At 49.2% G+C, this 17,114-nt stretch overlaps 1 protein-coding gene across 1 annotated transcript in view; it reads right to left on the minus strand.

Annotated features, from left to right (window-relative positions):
• KIF3C (kinesin family member 3C) overlaps window positions 1–17,114 on the minus strand; it is a 43,230-nt gene that overhangs the window by 18,953 nt on the left and 7,163 nt on the right. The gene's annotated exons all lie outside the window — the stretch shown is intronic.

Below are 17,114 nucleotides of genomic sequence, written 5' to 3' on the forward strand. Positions count from 1 at the left end.
CCATTGTTGTCAAAAAGGCTCCAGGGCGCCCAAGAAAGACCAGCAAGAGCCAGGACTGTCTCTTAAAAGTGTCTCAGCTGCAGGATGGGGCTACCAGCAGTGCAGAGCTTGCTCAGGAATGGCAGCAGGCAGGTGTGAGGGCATCTGCACTGTGCACTGTGAGACTGCGGAGACTCCTGCAGCAAGGCCTGGTCTCAGGGAACATGAATATGCAAAAGAGGAGTCCGTGGAGCCTCGTTGAAGAGTCTCAAAACACAGGATTAGCCAGATATCCCTCCGGGAAGGACCCAGCCAAGGGGCAGCTCCTGTTAGGAAACCACCAAATCCACCATATTAAGTGTTCCTATAAGTCAGTGTAATGACAAGGTATAAACCAAGGCCGGGTAACCATCCACATGCAGCTGTTTCGGGGTGTTGCCCCTCATCAGTGTGGAGCAGGATTCTGGCTAGGTGGGAGCAATGCCTAGTAGAGCCATAAGAGAAACAGATCACTGATCTCAGGGAGACCGGCCACACGACAACACTGCCGGCTGCTAATGAAAGCGCTCAATGCAGTGAAGTTTGGCTGGTCTCAGGGAAGGCAGCAAAGAAGCCACTTCTCTCCAGAAAAAAACATCAGGGACAGACTGATATTCTGCAGAAGGTCCAGGGAGTGGACTGCTGAGGACTGGGGGAAAGGTCCAGGGAGTGGACTGCTGAGGACTGGGGGAAAGTCATTGTCTCTGATGAATTCCCTTTCCGATTGTTTGGGGCATCTGGAAAACAGCTTATTGGGAGAAGACGAGGTGAGCGCTACCACCAGTCTAGTCTCATGCCAACTGTAACCGGCATCCTGAAACCATTCATGTGTGGGGTTGCTTCTCAGCCAAGGGAATCGGCTCTCTCACAGTCTTGCCTAAAAACACGGCCATGAATAAAGAATAGTACCAAAATGTCCTCCAAGAGCAACTTCTCCCAACCGTCCAAGAGCAGTTTGGCCATCAACAATGCCTTTTCCAGCATGATGGAGCACCTTACCATAAAGCAAAGGTGATAACTAAATGGCTCAGGGAACAAAACAGAGAGATTTTGGGTCCATGGCCTGGAAACTCCCCAGATCTTAATCCCATTGAGAACTTGTGGTCAATCATCAGGAGACGGATGGACAAACAAAAACCAACAAATTCTGACAAAATTGTGCAAGAATGGACGGCTATCAGTCAGGATTTGGTCCAGAAGTTGTATGAGAGCAGCCGGGGAGAATTGCAGAGGTCCTGAAGAAGAAGCCGCAACACTGCAAATATTATAGACTTGCTGCAGTAACTCAGTCTACCTGTCAGTATAAGCTTCTGTTACTCATAATATGATTGCAATTATATTTCTGTATGTGATAAAAACATCTGACAAACACACAGAAAAACCAGAGGGAAGAGGATCATGGGAAAATAGAAGATTTGTGTCATTCTCAAAACTTTTGGCCATGACTGTATATATACTGTATACTGAGCTCCCAGACTGTGTGTATATATATATATATATATATATATATATATATATATATATATATATATATATATATATATACATACACAGTGGCACCTTGGTTTAAGAGCGTTTTGGTTTAAGAGCTGAAAGTTTTTCAAAATTGTGACTTGAGAGCATTGCTTTGGTGTAAGATCTGCCTGTACTGGTTGGGAGAGGGAGGGGGAGGGGCATGGTCTGTATAGCGGGGTCTACAGCCCTGTACTCTGACCCAGGAAGTCTCCCTCACCTTCCAAATCATAGCAGATCCACTTCAGGCTGGGGCTTACATCAGGGGACAGGACTGTGGAGGTAATCTCTCCATAGCTGTAACCCCTCTCTCCCCGGACAGAGAGCGCTGCATGTATGTGCCCACATCTGTCCTGCTCATTCCTTCCTGCTCCCTGCAGTCTCTGTCCGCCCTTGTGTTTCCCATCCTCTCCATTACTGTACAGTAACTTATAATATCACAGATTCTGCTGTTTCTGAGTGTTTGTTTCATCTGTTTTACATGTTATTCAGAATTCTAAATATTTATTTGCTTTAGTGTAAGAGAGGATTTGGATTACAAGCGCCGTCCCGGAACTAATTCTGCTTGTAATCCAAGGCACCACTGTATATATATATATATATATATATATATATATATATATATACACACACTGGTTGGTATATACAGTATACAAAGGAAATAAATCTATTTATGATATATCGTGGACCAGCAGTAATCTCCTGTAGCTCCTATAATACGTCTCCTGTGTGTAATAATCTAATGTTACACAACAGGATGCGCTGTGTCCGTACACTGGCAGCCATGTGTGTCCGTACACTGGCAGCCATGTAGCTGAGTGTGAACAGATGGGACTGCGGGGAATGTGTGGGAATGATGAGGCCTTCACAGCCATTATGGAGCAAACATTCCAGATTCTCTCCACCGTCCCTGGCTGTGTGATAGTGCGGCAGGTCCCAGCGTCCCTGGCTGTGTGATAGTGCGGCAGATCCCACCGTCCCTGGCTGTGTGATAGTGCGGCAGGTCCCAGCGTCCCTGGCTGTGTGATAGTGCGGCAGGTCCCATTGTCCCTGGCTGTGTGATAGTGCGGCAGGTCCCACCGTCCCTGGCTGTGTGATAGTGCGGCAGGTCCCACCGTCCCTGGCTGTGTGATAGTGCGGCAGGTCCCACCGTCCCTGGCCGTGTGATAGTGCGGCAGGTCCCAGCGTCCCTGGCTGTGTGATAGTGCGGCAGGTCCCACCGTCCCTGGCTGTGTGATAGTGCGGCAGGTCCTACCGTCCCTGGCTGTGTGATAGTGCGGCAGGTCCCACCGTCCCTGGCTGTGTGATAGTGCGGCAGGTCCCAGCGTCCCTGGCCGTGTGATAGTGCGGCAGGTCCCAGCGTCCCTGGCCGTGTGATAGTGCGGCAGGTCCCAGCGTCCCTGGCTGTGTGATAGTGCGGCGGGTCCCACCGTCCCTGGCTGTGTGATGTGTGTCCTATTGTCCCTGTCCCTGGTGTGTGATGGCGAGGACCACCAGACATCTGCACAAGCTTTACAGGGTGTAATGGGGTCTCTAATGCTAAGTTGGGGCGTCCATTATGGGGCTGGACCACACCGCTACACCACTTTGTGGATCTTTGTTACATTCTGCCTCTGATTCTCACTCCCCCGGCTTTGGGATTACAGCATAGCCAGGGTGTAAGCTCCCGGCCCACCGTCTCAGACCCCCTCTCTCTTTTGGAGCCCCTGTAACAAACACAGGGGCTGATGGCATGATACTATGACCGCTCAGGAGAGCAGTATACAGTAGTGTGTGTAGCAGAGAGGAGTATACAGCAGTGTGTAGCAGAGAGGAGTATACAGCAGTGTGTAGCAGAGAGAAGTATACAGCAGTGTGTAGCAGAGAGGAGTATACAGCAGTGTGTAGCAGAGAGGAGTATACAGCAGTGTGTAGCAGAGAGGAGTATACAGCAGTGTGTAGCAGAGAGAAGTATACAGCAGTGTGTAGCAGAGTGGAGTGTGCAGCAGTGTGTAGCAGAGAGGAGTATACAGCAGTGTGTAGCAGAGAGGAGTATACAGCAGTGTGTAGCAGAGAGGAGTATACAGCAGTGTGTAGAAGAGAGGAGTATACAGCAGTGTGTAGCAGAGAGCAGTATACAGCAGTGTGTGTAGCAGAGTGGAGTGTACAGCAGTGTGTAGCAGAGTGGAGTATACAGCAGTGTGTAGCAGAGAGGAGTATACAGCAGTGTGTAGCAGAGAGGAGTATACAGCAGTGTGTAGCAGAGAGGAGTATACAGCAGTGTGTAGCAGAGAGGAGTATACAGCAGTGTGTAGCAGAGTGGAGTGTACAGCAGTGTGTAGCAGAGAGGAGTATACAGCAGTGTGAAGCAGAGAGGAGTATACAGCAGTGTGTAGCAGAGAGGAGTATACAGCAGTGTGTAGCAGAGAGGAGTATACAGCAGTGTGTAGCAGAGGAGTATACAGCAGTGTGTAGCAGAGAGAAGTATACAGCAGTGTGTAGCAGAGTGGAGTGTGCAGCAGTGTGTAGCAGAGAGGAGTATACAGCAGTGTGTAGCAGAGAGGAGTATACAGCAGTGTGTAGCAGAGAGGAGTGTACAGCAGTGTGTAGCAGAGAGGAGTATACAGCAGTGTGTAGCAGAGAGAAGTATACAGCAGTGTGTAGCAGAGTGGAGTGTGCAGCAGTGTTTAGCAGAGAGGAGTATACAGCAGTGTGTAGCAGAGAGGAGTATACAGCAGTGTGTAGCAGAGAGGAGTATACAGCAGTGTGTAGCAGAGAGGAGTATACAGCAGTGTGTAGCAGAGAGGAGTATACAGCAGTGTGTAGCAGAGAGGAGTATACAGCAGTGTGTAGCAGAGAGGAGTATACAGCAGTGTGTAGCAGAGAGGAGTATACAGCAGTGTGTAGCAGAGAGGAGTATACAGCAGTGTGTAGCAGAGAGGAGTATACAGCAGTATGTAGCAGAGAGGAGTATACAGCAGTGTGTAGCAGAGAGGAGTATACAGCAGTGTGTAGCAGAGAGGAGTATACAGCAGTGTGTAGCAGAGAGGAGTATACAGCAGTGTGTAGCAGAGAGGAGTATACAGCAGTGTGTAGCAGAGAGGAGTATACAGCAGTGTGAAGCAGAGAGGAGTATACAGTAGTGTGTAGCAGAGAGGAGTATACAGCAGTGTGTAGCAGAGAGGAGTATACAGCAGTGTGTAGCAGAGAGGAGTATACAGCAGTGTGTAGCAGAGAGGAGTATACAGCAGTGTGTAGCAGAGAGAAGTATACAGCAGTGTGTGTAGCAGAGAGGAGTATACAGCAGTGTGTAGCAGAGAGGAGTATACAGCAGTGTGTAGCAGAGAGGAGTATACAGCAGTGTGTAGCAGAGTGGAGTGTACAGCAGTGTGTAGCAGAGAGGAGTATACAGCAGTGTGTAGCAGAGAGGAGTATACAGCAGTGTGAAGCAGAGAGGAGTATACAGCAGTGTGTAGCAGAGAGGAGTATACAGCAGTGTGTAGCAGAGAGGAGTATACAGCAGTGTGTAGAAGAGAGGAGTATACAGCAGTGTGTAGCAGAGAGGAGTATACAGCAGTGTGTAGCAGAGCATACGCTATAATGTATATCACTACAGACAATTATCAGGACCAGAGTAAAACAAATCAATGATTCAGTAATTACATAGAAAGCAGCAAATTACCAAACACCGAGTCCACTCAGTGTCTGGGGAAATAGTGATAGTACTGTGCACAGAGACCGGGGATACAGAGGAGAAGTGGTACTGTGCACAGAGACCGGGGATACAGAGGAGAAGTGGTACTGTGCACAGAGACCGGGGATACAGAGGAGAAGTGGTACTGTGCACAGAGACCGGGGATACAGAGGAGAAGTGGTACTGTGCACAGAGACCGGGGATACAGAGGAGAAGTGGTACTGTGCATAGAGGAGGAGCACAGAGACCGGGGATACAGAGGAGAAGTGGTACTGTGCACAGAGGAGGAGGACAGGGACCGGGGATACAGAGGAGAAGTGGTACTGTGCACAGAGGAGGAGGACAGAGACCGGGGATACAGAGGAGAGGTGGTACTGTGCACAGAGACCGGGGATACTGAGGAGAAGTGGTACTGTGCATAGAGGAATAAAACTGAGTGTCCTCTTGTTCTTGATTTCAGTTTTTTTAAGGTTTCCATCATGTCCCCGTTTCCCTTCTTCCTCCTGTAACATATATAAAGGTTTCCATCACGTCCCCCCTTTCCCTTCTTCCTCCTGTAACATATATAAAGGTTTCCATCATGTCCTCCCTTTCCCTTCTTCCTCCTGTAACATATATAAAGGTTTCCATCATGTCCTCCTTTCCCTTCTTCCTCCTGTAACATATATAAAGGTTTCCATCATGTCCTCCTTTCCCTTCTTCCTCCTGTAACATATATAAAGGTTTCCATCACGTCCCCCCTTTCCCTTCTTCCTCCTGTAACATATATAAAGGTTTCCATCATGTCCTCCTTTCCCTTCTTCCTCCTGTAACATATATAAAGGTTTCCATCATGTCCTCCCTTTCCCTTCTTCCTCCTGTAACATATATAAAGGTTTCCATCATGTCCCTCCTTTCCCTTCTTCCTCCTGTAACATATATAAAGGTTTCCATCATGTCCTCCCTTTCCCTTCTTCCTCCTGTAAATATATAAAGGTTTCCATCATATCCTCCTTTCCCTTCTTCCCCCTGTAACATATATAAAGGTTTCCATCATGTCCTCCCTTTCCCTTCTTCCTCCTGTAACATATATAAAGGTTTCCATCATGTCCTCCCTTTCCCTTCTTCCTCCTGTAAATATATAAAGGTTTCCATCATATCCTCCTTTCCCTTCTTCCTCCTGTAACATATATAAAGGTTTCCATCGTGTCCTCCTTTCCCTTCTTCCTCCTGTAACATATATAAAGGTTTCCATCATGTCCCCCCTTTCCCTTCTTCCTCCTGTAACATATACAAAGGTTTCCATCATGTCCCTCCTTTCCCTTCTTCCTCCTGTAACATATATAAAGGTTTCCATCATGTCCTCCTTTCCCTTCTTCCTCCTGTAACATATATAAAGCTTTCCATCATTCCCCCTTCCCCTATATCTGCTGAGTGACCCCCCCCCCCTTATATCTTCTGGTTGTGACCCCCCATATATCCGTATATATGTGATGCGGCATCTGGCAGGATGTGATGAGGTGGCGGAGCACTGTGCGCTGAGCTCAGCGTTTCCTCCTCCCCGGTATCTGCAGAACTTTGCTGAATGGAGAAGATTTGTGGAGCAGAACGTGCGGCTGTTCTCTCCTCCTCAGAGTGTGATCCCTACACACAGGGGACAGCGCCGGACCAGAATCCTCTGCTCTCCCCAGGGCTGTGCGCCATATTCTGACCGGCTATATATTGCGCAGTGGGACAGCTGGGAAACCTCTAACCGCGCTCCTCCTGTCCATCTAAGAAACCCAGACCTAATACTGCACACAGCTGAGGGGTTGTTACAGAGTATCAGCAGAGAGCTCACAGAGCATTGTCTATAGACAGGACTAGCTATGTACAATGTATCTGGAGTCTCGTAGAGCTCACAGAGCATTGTCTATAGACAGGACTAGCTATGTACAATGTATCTGGAGTCTCGTAGAGCTCACAGAGCATTGTCTATAGACAGGACTAGCTATGTACAATGTATTAGTCTGGGGTGCAGGCTGTAGAGCTCACAGAGCATTGTCATAGCTGTGAGCAGGTCTTGGTCAGACATGTTATCACACAGGAAGGTCACACTGATCACTTTCTTCCTCCAGTGTTTTCCATCATGTCACTCAGTTCCCGCTGCCCCCTCTCCTTCTCTCTCTCCCTCCTCTCTGCACCCTCTCCTTCTCTCTCTTCCTTCTCTCTGCCCCCTCTCCTTCTCTCTCTCTCTCCCTCTCTGCTCCCTCTCTCTCCCTCCTCTCTGCCCCCTCTCCCCCTCTCTGCCTCCTCTCTCTCCTCTCTGCCTCCTCTTTCTTTGCCCTCCCCCTCTCTCTTCCCCTCTCTCTGCCCTTTCTGCCTCCTCTCTCTGTCTCTGCCCCCTGTGTCTCCCCCCCTCTCTCTGCCCTCTCTGCCCCCTCTCTCTCTCCCCCTCTCTCCCTCCTCTCTGCCTCCGCTCTTTCTGCCCCCTCTCTCTCCCCTCTCCCCCCTCTCTGCCCCTCTCTCTCCCCCCCTCTCTGCCAACTCTCTCTCCCCCCCCTCCCCCTCTCTCTCCCCCCTCTCTCCCTTCTTTGCCCTCTTTTCTCTCTCACCCCCTCTCTCTCCCTCTCCGCCCCCTCTCTCTCCCCTCTCTGCCAACCCTCTCTCCCCCCTCTGCTCCTTCTCTCTCCCCTCTCTGCCTCCCCTCTCTCCCCCTCTCTTCCCTCTCTGCCCCCTCTCTCCCCTCTCTGCTCCTTCTCTCTCCCCTCTCTGCTTCCCCTCTCCCTCTCTCCTCCTCCCTCTCCCCCCTCTGCTCCCCTGTCTCCCCTCTCTGCCCCCCTCTATTTCCCCTCTCCCCCCTCCTTTCTGCCTCCTCTCTCTCTCTCTGCTCCCTCTCTCTCCCCTCTCTGCCTCCCCCCTCTCTCCCCCCTCTCTGCCCCCTCTCTCTCCCCTCTCTGCCTCTCCCCTCTCCCTCCTCTCTGCCTCCGCTCTTTCTGCCCCCTCTCTCTCCCCTCTCCTCCCTCTCTGTCCCTCTCTCTCCCCCCTCTCTGCCAACTCTCTCTCCCCCCCTCCCCCTCTCTCTCCCCCCTCTCTCCCTTCTTTGCCCTCTTTTCTCTCTCACCCCCTCTCTCTCCCTCTCCGCCCCCTCTCTCTCCCCTCTCTGCCAACCCTCTCTCCCCCCTCTGCTCCTTCTCTCTCCCCTCTCTGCCTCCCCTCTCTCCCCCTCTCTTCCCTCTCTGCCCCCTCTCTCCCCTCTCTGCCCCCTCTCTCCCCTCTCTGCTCCTTCTCTCTCCCCTCTCTGCTTCCCCTCTCTCCCTCTCTCCTCCTCCCTCTCCCCCCTCTGCTCCCTCTCTCCCCCCTCTGCCCCCCTCTCTCCCCCTCTATTTCCCCTCTCCCCCCTCCTTTCTGCCTCCTCTCTCTCTCTCTGCTCCCTCTCTCTCCTCTCTGCCTCCCCCCTCTCTCCCCCTCTCTCCCCCTCTCTGCTCCCTCTCTGCCCCCTCTCTCTCTGCTCCCTCTCTCTCCCCTCTCTGCCTCTCCCCTCTCCCCCCTCTGCCTCCCCTCTATCTCCCCTCTCTGCTCCTTCTCTCTCCCCTCTCTGCTTCCCCTCTCTCCCTCTCTCCTCCTCCCTCTCCCCCCTCTGCTCCCTCTCTCCCCCCTCTGCCCCCCTGTCTCCCCTCTCTGCCCCCCTCTCTCCCCCTCTATTTCCCCTCTCCCCCCTCCTTTCTGCCTCCTCTCTCTCTCTCTGCTCCCTCTCTCTCCTCTCTGCCTCCCCCCTCTCTCCCCCTCTCTGCTCCCTCTCTGCCCCCTCTCTCTCTGCTCCCTCTCTCTCCCCTCTCTGCCTCTCCCCTCTCCCCCCTCTGCCTCCTCTCTCCCCTCTGCCTCCCCTCTATCTTCCCTCTTTCCCTCCTCTCTCTCTCTGCCCCCATTCACCCCTCTCTCCCTCCTCTCTCCCCCCTCTCACCCCTCTCTCTCCCCCCTCTCTCCGCACCCTCTCTCTCTCTCTCTGCCCCCTTTCACCCCTCTCTCCCTCCTCTCTCACCACTCTCTCTGCCCCCTCTCTCTCTCTCACCCTCTCTCTCTCTCCCCCCCCCCCCCCTGCCCCCTCAGGGGTGATGTCAGGATGGGTGATGCAGCCAGTCAGGGTCACTGATGATATCACAGACCTCCCGGCCTTCATCCTCTCATCCTTTGTCTCTCCATCCCCTGGGTGCTATTATACAGAGACAGGTTGTCATAGCAACAAAATGACTTCCGGCCTAGCAACAGGGCCGGCACCACGCACTAGTGCCGAGCCACAGCCGGCTAATCCATACAGGGAGGGTCCGCCACCATGGAGCCATTATATATAGTGCCTGACCTCACCCCGATCGATGAGCAGACTGTATCACACATGACAGGATTAGATACAGCAGCTCTTCAGAGTGTATCACACATGACAGGATTAGATACAGACAGTATCACTTATTACTCCTATATACTGCCCTGTAATACTCCTAGTACTTATTACTCCTATATACTGCCCTGTAATACTCCTAGTACTTATTACTCCTATATACTGCCCTGTAATACTCCTAGTACTTATTACTCCTATATACTGCCCTGTAATACTCCTAATACTTATTACTCCTATATACTGCCCTGTAATACTCCTAGTACTTATTACTCCTATATACTGCCCTGTAATACTCCTAGTACTTATTACTCCTATATACTGCCCTGTTATACTCCTAGTACTTATTACTCCTCTATACTGCCCTGTAATACTCCTAGTACTTATTACTGCTCTATATACAGTAGCACTTCTTATACATTGGTTACACAGTATCACTTCTCATACATTGGTTACACAGTATCACTTGCTATTTTGCTGCTGGATCTTCTCCCTATACTCTTGATGCCACCAGGCATGCTGGGAGTTGTAGTCCTTTGGATGTCGCTGTATGATAACCCGCTGCCCACATGGAGCTGATACTACACAACAGATGCAGCAGATGTGGCGGAGACGGAAACCCTCAGAACATCAAGCAGCTGTGTCAAGCAGCTACAGAGCAGCTTATATCCCCAAGAACATCTGCCCCCAAATAGTCACACTGTATAAGACGGATGAGGCGGATGGGGGGCTCTGAGACCCTGACAATGAAGGAACGCGGGAAAGTTTTTATTTTGAACATAACAAACCCAGTTCTGCTGGACGCCGGCCCGTCCATTACCACCACGTACTGACTACTTCCACCACATACTGACTAACACCGCCACATACCGACTAATCCCAGCACATACTGACTAACACCACCGCTGCTACTGAATAAGATCCACTGTACACAGATCACTATCACCTCATCCAGTCATATAGAAGCTGACGCAGCTCCACACAGGTTGTATACACCATATACATTACAGTGCAGTTATATCAGATGACTCACAGGGGGCGTCTTCTCTGATCGGAGTTCTTCGCTTTTCATCTTCTCCATCTATCCTGGGCCATTATGAGAATTCTCCGAACCACGAATCCACAGAATCTGCCAGAGAAACATATTAGGTTCCTCACTCTGTCACCATCCTCATCTCTATACTAACTGCACATCTGTATTGGCCCCTTTACACCCTTCATTTAGGGGGTAGCCCTGACACTATGTGCCCCCCCTTGTAGTATATATAGATGGCCCCCACTGCATGTTGCCCCCCTTATAGATGCCCCCCTCTTCTCCCCTCCCTTATTGATGCCCCCCCCATCCCTTGTAGATGCCCCCCCTCTTCCCCAAGCAGAATAAAAAAAACAAAAAACACACAAACTCACCTAACAACTCGCTCCCCCGCCGATCCTCTTCTTTAGGCTCCGTCTGGTCCCCGGCTAATGCGCGGCTGCCGGGGGTGTCCCGTCCTATCCCCGGCAGCGCTGCACATCATTGAGCTCTCTGTACGCCGGGGCTGGGACTTCCGGGACAGGAAGCGTCTCTGACGTGCGCTTCCTGTGCCGGACATCAGGGCCCCAGGCGGCACAGAGAGTTCACTGATGTGCAGCGCTGCGGGGGATAGGACGGGACACCCCCGGCAGCCGCACATCAGCCGTGGGCCCGGACTAATCCGCTCTTGTGACCAGAAGGCAAAACAATGCTTGCGGTCACAAGAGTGATTAACGGGGGAGCAGTGCATAGGCAAGGGGGGGGCCCTCGCGGGCCCCCCTTCGTGGCGGGCCGTGTCGCAGCGGCGACCGCTGTGACCCTGGTAGCTACGCCACTGGCTGTGCGCAGTGTTTATGCAGCCGCTTTGCGCTTTCCAGTGATCTCTGCCTCTCCAGGGAAAGCAAATGTAGGGCAGAGAAATGTACAGCTACGTGTATCACATGACAGGCTTATGGTGCATTTACACAGACAGATTTATCTGACAGATTTTTGAAGCCAAAGCCAGGAATGGATTAGAAAGGAGAAGAAATCTCAGTGTTTCCTTTATGACCTGCTCCCTGTTTATAGTCTGTTCCTGGTTTTGGCTTCAAAAATCTGTCAGATAAATCTGTCTGTGTAAACGCACCTTTAGATACAGCAATTCACTGACCTTATCATACATTCAAGGCTTAGATACAGAGACTTAGCAGGCAGTTTCATAGATAGAGCAGCTTGATTCACAGTATCACACATTATAGGATTAGGTACTGCAGCGTAACAGATGGTATCGCTCATAGTTGACATAGGGGGCCTTTACACAGATTTAACTGAGAGATTTTTGAAGCCAAAGCCAGGAACAGACTATAAACAGGGAACAGGTCATAAAGGAAAGACTGAGATTTCTCCTCTTTTCAAATGCATTCCTGACTTTGGCTTCAAAAATCTGTTAGATAAATCTCTGTGTAAAGGCAGCCTTAGATACAGCAGCTCAGCCGATTTATTATACATTATAGACAGTATTACTTATAATCGGCTTAGATACAATAGCTCATCAGACTGTATCACTCATGATTGACTTAGATACAGCAGCCCAGTAGACTTAAGCGTAATATGCTTAGATACACAGCTTTAAATACACTTTAACACAAAATAGGCTTAGATACACTCAGCAGACAGTATCACACATTGTAGGGTTAGCTAGGCTCTGAGCACTGTATCACACATAGTTGGTTTAGATACAATCTCAGCAGACAGCATCACACGTCGTAGGTTTACCCATGTTCTCAGCAATGTATCACACATTATTTGGTTTAGATACACTCTCCGCAGACAGTGTCGCAGATGATAAGCTTTGCTATGCTCTCTGCACTGTATCACACATGATTGGCTTAGATACATTCTCAGCATGTTAGAACCGCTTTTGTTGGACACTTCTATAATTCACAAGCTTTGTATGTGCTGGAAGATATGGGCCTCGGCAGGACACTGAGGTCACATTGATGGCCGCCCTGGCCCCCGGTATAAAGCGGCTACCTGCTTACTCATTAGGGCTACAAGGCTCTAATATGGTCACAGTACCTCATCCTGCTTCATCACCTGATCTCTCTGTACCTGATCCTGCTTGATCACCTGATCTCTGGGGACCTGATCCTGCTTGATCACCTGATCTCTGGTTGCTTGATCCTGCTTGATCACCTGATCTCTTTGTATCTGATCCTGCTTGATCACCTGATCTCTTTGTATCCGATCCTGCTTGATCACCTGATCTCTGGGGACCTGATCCTGCTTGATCATTGATCTCTTTGTATCTGATCCTGCTTGATCACCTGATCTCTTTGTGTCTGATCCTGCTTGAGCACCTGATCTCTGGGGAACTGATCCTGCTTGATCATCTGATCTCTGTGTACCTGATCCTGTTTGATCACCTGATCTCTGGGTACCTGATCCTGCTTGATTACCTGATCTCTGGTTACTTGATCCTGCTTGATCACCTGATCTCTTTGTATCTGATCCTGCTTTGTCACCTGATCTGTGTACCTAATCCTGCTTGATCACCTGATCTGTGTACCTGATCCTGATTGATCACCTAATCTCTGTGTATCTGATCCTGCTTGATCACCTGATCTCTTTGTATCTGATCCTGCTTGATCACCTGATCTCTGTGTATCTGATCCTGCTTGATCACCTGATCTCTGGGTACCTGATCCTGATCCTCTTCATGATCTCTGCTTGCTGTGATACAATAGACACAGTTGGTTCCATTCTGTGTCTGGAAGCCCATCCCCCACCCAGTCCCCCCTCATACAGTGGAGGTCAGAGCTATCCCTTATGAATCATGAATGAATACAGCATTAGTGCTGCATGAGTGTTCAGCTCACAGAGCATTGCCTGGGCTCACACCAGACTTACTAACATTCCAACCCCAAGTTACATTAAGGTCACCTGAAAAAAACAACAGAACTGCCTGATATCCCATCGAAGGCCAACACAATATGTGACACATTAAAACGAACCCTCAACTGCGTGAGAAAGACCAAGTAAGGATGGATGAGGAGTGTGCATGTGTCCTAATCCAAGACAGAATAGAAAGCCCAATGAGAGTAACGTACACAAGGGAGAGTAGGGGTGGTGGAGAAGAAGAGAGGGGGCAAGAGGGGAGAGGAGGAAGAAGAGGGGAAAGAAGGAGGAGAAAGAAAAAGAGAAGAGGGGAGAGGAGAGGAGGAGGAGAAAGAAAAAAGAGAAGAGAGGAGGAGGAGAAAGAAAAAAGAGAAGAGGGGAGAGGAGGAGGAGAAATAAAAAAGAGAAGAGAGGAGGAGGAGAAAGAAAAAAGAGAAGAGGGGAGAGAAGGAGGAGAAAGAAAAAAGAGAAGAAGAGGGGAGAGGAGGAGAAGAAATTAATAAGAGAAGAGGAAGAAGAGAAAAGGGGAGAGAGGAGGAAGAAGAGAAAAGACTGGGAGGAGGAAGAGAAAAGATGAGAAGAGGGGAAAGGAGGAAGAAAAGGAAAGAGGAAAAGAAAAGAGGATGAGGAAAAGTGGGAAAAGGACAGAGGAGGAAGAAGACGGAAGAAGGGAAAAGGAGAGTGGAGATGAGAAAGAAGAGAGAAGACACAAGAGGGGAAGCAAGGGAGAAATGACACAGGAGGACAAGATAGAGGAGAGGAGGAAGAAGAGAAAAGAGATAGACGAGAAAGGAGGAGATAGAAGAAGAGAAAAGGAGATGGAAGAAGAGAAAAGAGATGGAAGAAGACATTGAGAGGATAGAAGTGGGAAGACAAAGGAGAAAAGATGAGGAAGAGAAGAGGGGAAAGAAGGAAGAAGAGGAAAAGAAAAGTGCAGGGAGGATCTGCTGTAGTCTCTATGGTATATATCAGTGCAGGGATGATCAGCTGTAGTCTCTATGGTATATATCAGTGTGGGGAGGATCTGCTGTAGTCTCTATGGTATATATCAGTGCAGGGATGATCAGCTGTAGTCTCTATGGTATATATCAGTGTGGGGAGGATCTGCTGTAGTCTCTATGGTATATATCAGTGCAGGGATGATCAGCTGTAGTCTCTATGGTATATATCAGTGTGGGGAGGATCTGCTGTAGTCTCTATGGTATATATCAGTGCAGGGATGATCAGCTGTAGTCTCTATGGTATATATCAGTGTGGGGAGGATCTGCTGTAGTCTCTATGGTATATATCAGTGCAGGGATGATCAGCTGTAGTCTCTATGGTATATATCAGTGTGGGGAGGATCTGCTTGTAGTCTTTGTGGTATGTAACAGTGCGGGGAGGATCGGCTGTTAGTCTCTATGGTATATATCAGTGCGGGAAGGATCCTGGTTTCCTGCAGTTGGAGGATATGTCTTACACGTTTGGCTGATGACAGGAGATACAGGACGGAGTCTCAGGAAGTTCAGAGGAAATTGCTGAAGTGTGGAGGATACAGCGAGACCCTCCTGTCCTCACATCCTTGATGTACAAGTATCAGCACTGTGTCATGTGTGGTGTCCCACTAGGGGGTGTTACTATTGTTCACACCCTTTGCAAAAGTCTGTACTTTTTGTGGTCTTGTTGCAGCCAAAGTAGTATTAAGAGATGACCACTAGATGTTGCTATATTATGTATTGAAGTGTAGAAGCTGCACAGCTGAAGTGTCTCAAAGTGTTATTGTGTTTGTGTTTACCAGAATCTGTGGACCAGTAGGGTCTTCACATTCTTTTGTCCTATCACCTCTTCTCTCGTTCTTCTGTTGTACCCTTTTCACCCAACCACAGCGTGCCTTACACGCTGGATAGGAAGCTAGTCCCTTGGGTGAAGGAGGAGTCTTAGTCGGGATTCTGTGGAGGAAGGACACAGACCAGATTGCTCTCCGCAGTGCTCTGCTCATCCCAGGTAACAAGGTCTGGGGCCTGTGTCACCTATTAGTACGGTTCAGCCAATGCTAGTGGGCATAAGGTGGTGTGAAGACTCTAGAAAGGACACAGGCACAGGTTTTCTCCTTCTTCTAAAAGTATTCTTCTATATACTGCAACATTCTGGCAGAGCACATTACTACTTGGGTTGAGACTCTGATGGCACCCTCCTCTCTACTACACGACCTCAGTACAACTCTACCAACACTGCTACATCCTACTCAGTACTTATCTCACAGATCTGGTGGTTCTATGTTCAAGTATTTATTGGAACTTTATCCAGTGTATTTCCGAGCTCATCTGTATTACCTGCTGCACATTTGCCAATAATAAAGTACGTTAACGTTATCTACAGAGTCTGTGATTATTCACCTCCACCTGCACAGCATATACACCGCAACCCTGGGACATTCTCCCCTTTCTGTGGGTGGCGGGTCCTACTATCGGGGAGGGTCATTACACCGCTCGGGCCACCGGTGACTGTATCATCCGTGACTACACTATCCCAAGGGACCCGGCAGCAACCCGGCAGGACACCGACCACAGGGGAGAAGGGTACAACCGGCCTTACACCTTAAAAGCAGGCGTGCCAACACACCTGTGTGCCCACCAGGCACTGGCATCATGTGACATGATCTTAAGGTCCGGCTGTATCTCGGCCATCCACCACAGGAGTGGCGTCACACAAGTGACCGGCCGTCCCACCGCTATAACACCATCTGGGGGCTCACCACACGTGCCACTACTATATCACACACTGCACCATGTATTAGATGCTATATCATACACTGCACCATGTATCAGGTACTATATCATACACTGCACCATGTATCAGCTGCTATATCATACACTGCACCATGTATCAGGTACTATATCATACACTGCACCATGTATCAGGTACTATATCATACACTGCACCATGTATCAGGTACTATATCACACACTGCACATGTATTAGCTGCTATATCATACACTGCACCATGTATCAGGTACTATATCACACTGCACCATGTATCAGGTACTACATCATACACTGCACCATGTATTAGCTGCTTTATCATATATTGCACCATGTATCAGCTACTATATCATACACTGCACCATGTATTAGCTGCTATATCATACACTGCACCATGTATCAGCTACTATATCATACACTGCACCATGTATTAGCTGCTATATCATACACTGCACCATGTATCAGGTACTATATCACACACTGCACCATGTATCAGGTACTATATCACACACTGCACCATGTATCAGGTACTATATCACACTGCACCATGTATCAGGTACTATATCATACACTGCATGTATCAGGTACTATATCACACTGCACCATGTATCAGATACTATATCATACACTGCACCATGTATCAGCTGCTATATCAAACACTGCACCATGTATCAGGTACTATATCATACACTGCACCATGTATCAGCTGCTATATCAAACACTGCACCATGTATCAGGTACTATATCATACCCTGGACCATGTATCAGGTACTATATCATACACTGCACCATGTATCAGGTACTATATCATACACTGCACCATGTATCAGGTACTATATCATACACTGCATGTATAAGATGCTATATCATACCCTGGACCATGTATCAGGTACTATATCATACACTGCACCATGTATCAGGTACTATAT

This window comes from Dendropsophus ebraccatus, chromosome 6 (assembly GCF_027789765.1).
Source record: "Dendropsophus ebraccatus isolate aDenEbr1 chromosome 6, aDenEbr1.pat, whole genome shotgun sequence".
Lineage (NCBI taxonomy): Eukaryota > Metazoa > Chordata > Amphibia > Anura > Hylidae > Dendropsophus > Dendropsophus ebraccatus.